Source organism: Hipposideros armiger, unplaced genomic scaffold (assembly GCF_001890085.2).
Source record: "Hipposideros armiger isolate ML-2016 unplaced genomic scaffold, ASM189008v1 scaffold_1381, whole genome shotgun sequence".
Lineage (NCBI taxonomy): Eukaryota > Metazoa > Chordata > Mammalia > Chiroptera > Hipposideridae > Hipposideros > Hipposideros armiger.
Window position 1 is genome coordinate 22,367 of NW_017732731.1, and position 6,127 is coordinate 28,493.

General features: G+C 35.3%; 1 pseudogene; it reads left to right on the forward strand.

Annotated features, from left to right (window-relative positions):
• Window positions 1-1,765: 1,765 nt before the first annotated feature.
• On the forward strand, window positions 1,766-2,378 carry LOC109377384 (40S ribosomal protein S8 pseudogene; annotated as a pseudogene).
• Window positions 2,379-6,127: the final 3,749 nt, after the last annotated feature.

The window sequence follows — 6,127 nt, forward strand, 5'->3', positions numbered from 1 at the left end:
AAATTCACATGGGCTCTACCATAATGTGGGCAGCTATGGGTAAATGTGGGGGCTCCTGGAAGCTGGCAGAAGAATATTTCTATTGTTAAGGAAAGATGATTTAGAGGTGAAAACTACACAAAACTTCTAAAGTCATAAAAAGAATGACATTAACAAGTCCCCCTTTATAGACTTCCATCATGTTTTTACCACTGGAGGAGAGAGAATTTGCACACATAGATTCACACCTTCCCACCTGAAGGCAAGTTATGGCAACTATAAAGCAGTTCTACTGTTGTGAACTGCAAAACACTCGAGAGAGTGGTCTTGAATGGAAGACGCATGGAGGACTTCCCTTAGATATAATAAAGAATTTGTTTTCATTAAGCTTTCTAAACACTAAGCTTTGCTAAATACTAAGAGCTGTTGTGGAATCTCACTCTCTCCACAGAGATTTATTTACTAAATGGAATTTTTTCATCAGGAAAGGTTTTAAGTAATCCTGCCTAAAGTTAGTGAAATGGATTAAACTGATTAAGAAAAGAAAAAAAAAAGTCTTCAATAGTATCTATTTTGTGGTAAGTTAAATGTATGCCCTTGAGGACATTATACCCTGAACAAGATAATCTATTTGAGTCCCTTCTGAATCTATGTTATGTGATTTCATTAATTATGTTCAGTTGGGGGTAAATAGATGCTGCTAATTATGTGTGAGTCTATTTTCTTAGTCTTTTGTTAAGTGGAGTTTTTATGCTGCAAACACATTTTGGACTATGGCAGTAATTATGAGGCATAACAGAGAAATATCTGGCTCATTATAAAACTTGATCTAGCTAGGGCGATTGTCATTCATGTTATGACCTTTTTTACATAAGAAAGAAATCTCTTTTTTGCATTTCCTACTTTTTGTACAAGCACATTCTAGATGAAATAGAAGTACCATACATCTAGTGTTAGAGATAACTAGTTCTGGGATGGAACATTTTGACAGAATAGAAAAAGGAACTATATTTGATTTTTTTTATTACAAAAATCACAATTTGTCACACTTTATTATCTTCTATGAATAGAAATTATCTGGCAAACTGGCTGCAGTCTACTTATTCAAGGGTATTCTCTGCTCTGTCTCAAAAGTTTGGCTTTCTCCTAAAAATCCACCACAACTTCCGTTTCATTCTTGCCCCTTTGCATCAGCCTGCGATGCCTGCACCTAGTTCTCTCTTGACTGAAGGTCTTACATATCCTTCTGAGCCCATGTGAGATCCCACCTCTGCCAAGAAGCAATCTTCAAGTATTCCTCTGCATACCCTGCTGTCTTTATTTTAATAACTAATTTGGTTAAAATTCCAAAATATACATTAAGAATTATTATTTTAAATAGAAGATACAAGGTACAAAAATATATATTTTTGCATAATTTTAAATATTTTTGTAGCCAACACATTCATTTTCATGATTAATATATGTTCATGTTTTATATTCCCATATAATCTTCTTTTGCAAAGGTATTTATAGATAATCCTCTTTTGAGAATGACCAGCTTCTATTTCATACATGAGTGCTAACAAATGCCCTAAGGAGTTTGACTATAAAGGGATGAAACTAACCCCACCAAAAATTTTCCATGACCATGTCACAGACTATAAAGAGCTTCCACTTCCTCTACTAGAATTTATAATTTGGATACATTAGTAACTAAGTGATTTTATGAAGGAGGAAATTTTAAATCACTGTTTAATGGGCTTTTTAAAAGGTTGCTTCAGCTCTTTCCAATCGGCGCCAAGCCATGGGCATCTCTCGGGACAACTGACACAAGCACCACAAGACCGGGGGCCAGAGAAAACCCCATCACAAACGCAAATCCGAGCTGTACACCCTGCCACCAACACTAAGGCTGTCCCCTGCCACATACACAGTCTGTGTGCGTGGAGGCAAGAAGAAGTCCCGTGCATTGAGGCTGAATGTGGGGAACTTCTCCTGCGGCTCCGAGTACGTGCAAAACAAGGATTAAATGATATTGTGTACAATGCATCCAACAACAAACTGGTCTGCACCAAGACTCTAGTAAATAACTGCATTGTGCTTATTGATAGCAGACTGTACTGACAGTGGTACGAGTCCCACTATGCGCTTCCCCGGGGACATAAGATGCCGGCCAACCTGACTCGTGAGGAGGAGGAGATTTTAAACAAAAACCAAAGAAAATTCAGAAGAAATATGATGGAAGGAAAAACAATGCCCCGATCAGCAGTCTTCTAGAGGAGCAGTTCCAGCGGGGCAAGCTTCTTGCTTGCATCGCTTCAAGTCCAGGCCAGTGTGGCCGAGCAGGTGGGTCTGTGCTGGAGGGCAAGGAGCTGGAGTTCTACCTGAGGAATACCAAGGCCCGGAAAGGCAAATAAATCCTCCTCCCTCCTAGCTTAGTCCGTGTAATAAAGATGTTTGTGTTTTGCAAAAAAATAAAACAATAAAAGGTTGTTTCATGTACTAGATCTTACCAAACAAAATGTTGATCTGGAATTTATACAAAACAGAGTAGGGCTTAAAAAGTATTCTTTCACAACAACAAAAAATAATATCAACCTATAATGATTAAGTTTAGGATAACATATCTGTGAATAATTCTTGAGTTATCTATAAATAGGCAATTTATTTATGCGCCCCTAGGCTAAAGAAAGAGGATTTTGAAGTACAGCTTTCCCATGTTTCTTGTACAGAATGAGTATCCAAAAAACACCAGCTGACCATAGCACAACACATTCGTCCATATATTATTGAGGTTTTACACTTTGCTAGGTATCGTGATATGTGCTTGTGATATAGTGATGAATAAAATATTGCTCCTACTCTCAACAAGTTTATCCTAGTGAACTTAATAGACAATTGCAAGACAGGGCAACAATTGTAAAAAAGTATGCACGGAGTACTGCAGAGATTAAGGGTAGATTGGCAAAGGCATATCATGTCCAAATCGAGTTCTAAAAATGCACAGACATTAACAGTAAGCAGATAGGAAGGGTAGATGCAGACAAAAAGAAGAGATATTCTAGGAAGTGGAAGCAATGTACAAAGACCTGGAGGCAAAGAAAACCTTGACAGTCTCCAGAATGTCATGGAATTTAGTAGCTCTGGAGATTGAACTCAAAAAAGACACATAACAAGGAGGGGAAAAGTAAACAGGTTTCAGATCACAAAAGCCATAGTGTACCATGCCAAGAGGTATGCATTTCCTCTAAAAAGCCATGTGCATCCTTCCATTAAAAAGTTATTTGGGGAGTTAAATGAGTAAGATTTGCATTTTTAATGATCACTCTGCTTAAACTATGAAGAGTAGATTGGATTGACAGTAAGATATCAGTCAATTTCAATAAAGCAGATGGACCATAAAAACACGAGTGGAACCACAGAGATAGAAATTGATTTAAGAAACAATAAATATGTAGTGTTCATGGACTTGATGACCACCTGACTCAATGCAGGTAGTTGGGTTGGCGGTGATAGTGCCTGGTAAAAGAGAAGCAAGGTCAAGGGTCACTTACCTATTTGTGACTCAGCCACGGGGGTTAATGCATATACAATTCACTGTGATTGGAAACACAGGAGGAAGAGCATAAATGATAAGAAAGATAGTGAATCAAATTTTGGATATGCTGAGTTTGTGGAGGCTATGGGAAGGATCACTAGAACAGACTCTTAGCAAATAACTGTATACACAAGTCTGAAATTCAGGAGACACCTGTTTTCCAGAGTGTGCCATTTATATTTATTTTTCCTTCCTCTCCTCTCTGATGTCTAGAGTTGGGGGGTGGGGAAGGAGCCATAGCTTTCTACCACCTTTTTGCATTTTGCTTTACTCATCACCACTCTATGCAGTCAAAGTGGACTGGGAGATGACAGAACAGATGCTACCAGCAAGGAAGTGGTGAAAAGTCAGAGTAAGAAAGGTAATGGAGAACTGGTGGAATAAACGTTTGTGAGTACCTACTGTGAATCACAATTTTAACTATACAGTAGGTACTATCTATTTTAACTGAAGTTGAGAAAACTGAGGTTGATAGAGGTTAAGTAATTTGCCCAAATTCACAGTCAGAAATGAAGAGTAGAGGTTAGACACCACATAATCTTTATCTTCTCTCTGACCTCTTTATGACAGCTTAGCCTTAGTGACAAGTTTGTTGGCTGATTCTAGCTCTTCATTCTATAGACACTACTTTATTTTGGTAATAAGTTTGTAGAAATTTATATTTAATATCATCAGCTACTGTGTCCTCAGATATCCATATTATAATCAGCATGGCCTTATTATACAAAATCAGTTGGCTCAAATTTATTCTCATTTGGACAGTGCTTGATTAAGAATTGGCAAAATTTGTCTCTGTGACCTTCTTTGTTCTATTTTTTGATGGATGGCTAGCATATTTTTGTTAAAATAAAATAGTATTATGGGAATTCTAGTTATAAACATTAACATGATAGTTCAACTGGGTATTAAGAAGAAAGTGGACATAATCCATATGTTGCTATTCAGAGATAAATACAATGGGATATACAATTTTTCAGGATTTTTTTCATTTACAAACATACAGTTTACAAATATGAAATTGTGTTGTACATGTTGTCAAACACCTTACTTTTTACTATAAATTATGTTGTAGACACTTGTGCACACATGCACATATATGTATACACATACATATATACAATCTTATCAAGTGGTTCAAAGATGGTTCAAAATTTTACATTTTAATAAATGTTATAAAAGTATTTTCCAGAAAACCATGACTCCCTCTGTTAGACTCACTCTTTTCTTTTGATATAGTAATACCTTATATCACAAGACTTGCAGGTCTTGGAACCATTTAGTCTCTTTTGAATGTTTTTGTGTATTTTTGTTCTGGTCCATTGTGTTAAATTCATGGTGTAACCCTCAGTCAGTCAGTTAATTTCATATTCTTGTGGTCATTTTCATAAAATATAGATGAACCATACTTGAATTTAGCAAAAAATTAAGTTCAGCAAAAAATTAAAATAAAAAATGTCACATAAACATGCACAATGTTTAGTATAAGTATGTCTCCTTGCAATAGTTGGAACATACTTGAATGAAAAACTATGTGTTGCTTTCTTGGAATTTGCTTAACTGAGAGTTCTGAATTTTATGTGTTAATCATCAAGTTGAGCCCTCCACTTACTAAGATCCATTATTAACTCATTTCTGTCATTTCAAATAGTCCAAGTCATATATTTGTTTTTAATATAAAATGGAAAATACAGGAAAGAATAGTTCACTTGAAGCTCTGTATTAAAAAGGACTCTGAAGCTATGCCTGGTCTCAGAATTCAGAATGCCATGTTCCATGTCTGTTATGGATATATTAAGAGGAAGTAACCACACTTGCCTTGAATTTGTCATATGTGAAAAAAATATTATTTCCTTCCCTCTTTGAACATTAATTTGAAAGAGAAAACAAACATAAAGTATAAAAAATAGAAAAAACGTACTACTGTTAGAAAAGAGGGCATACTATTATCAATTGTGAGTAATATCATTATAAAGACACAGATAAATAGAGCAGAAACCATGTTTGTCGTTTCATCCAAACCCCTAGAAATAGTACCCTGGCATTCAGTAGGTACTCAATACATAAGTCGGTACTCCATAAATAGTAAAATAAAATGTTTTATGCTTTATTTAATAAATCCTAGGAGAGAAGAAGAAGATTCTCATCATATATGTCCTACATCGCTCAGAATACAGAATGAAGTCATAGAAATGAGGGATTTCTCCTATATTCTATAATAGTATCTGTAGATTTGCATACAAAAAATAATCCAAATGATGAATAAAAAACATTCTGTGAGATAATTTTGTTTCAGATTTTGATGGCATTTACTGTTTATGTCTAGTAACCAAAGACAAATCAGAATTGATAGTACACCTAGAGTTCACAATAATAACGTGAATGAATCTTGCTTTTAAAAAGTAGGCATTTTTAAGTGTCCTGATGTCAATGAGTTGGATAAGAATATGGTGGATTAAAATGGAAAAATAATGTTATTCTCAATTTATACTAGTAGGTTCTCAAAATACTTTCTCACTTTGCTAACCAACTTTATTTTTAGAAATTGATACCTCTGAGATAATCAGAGAA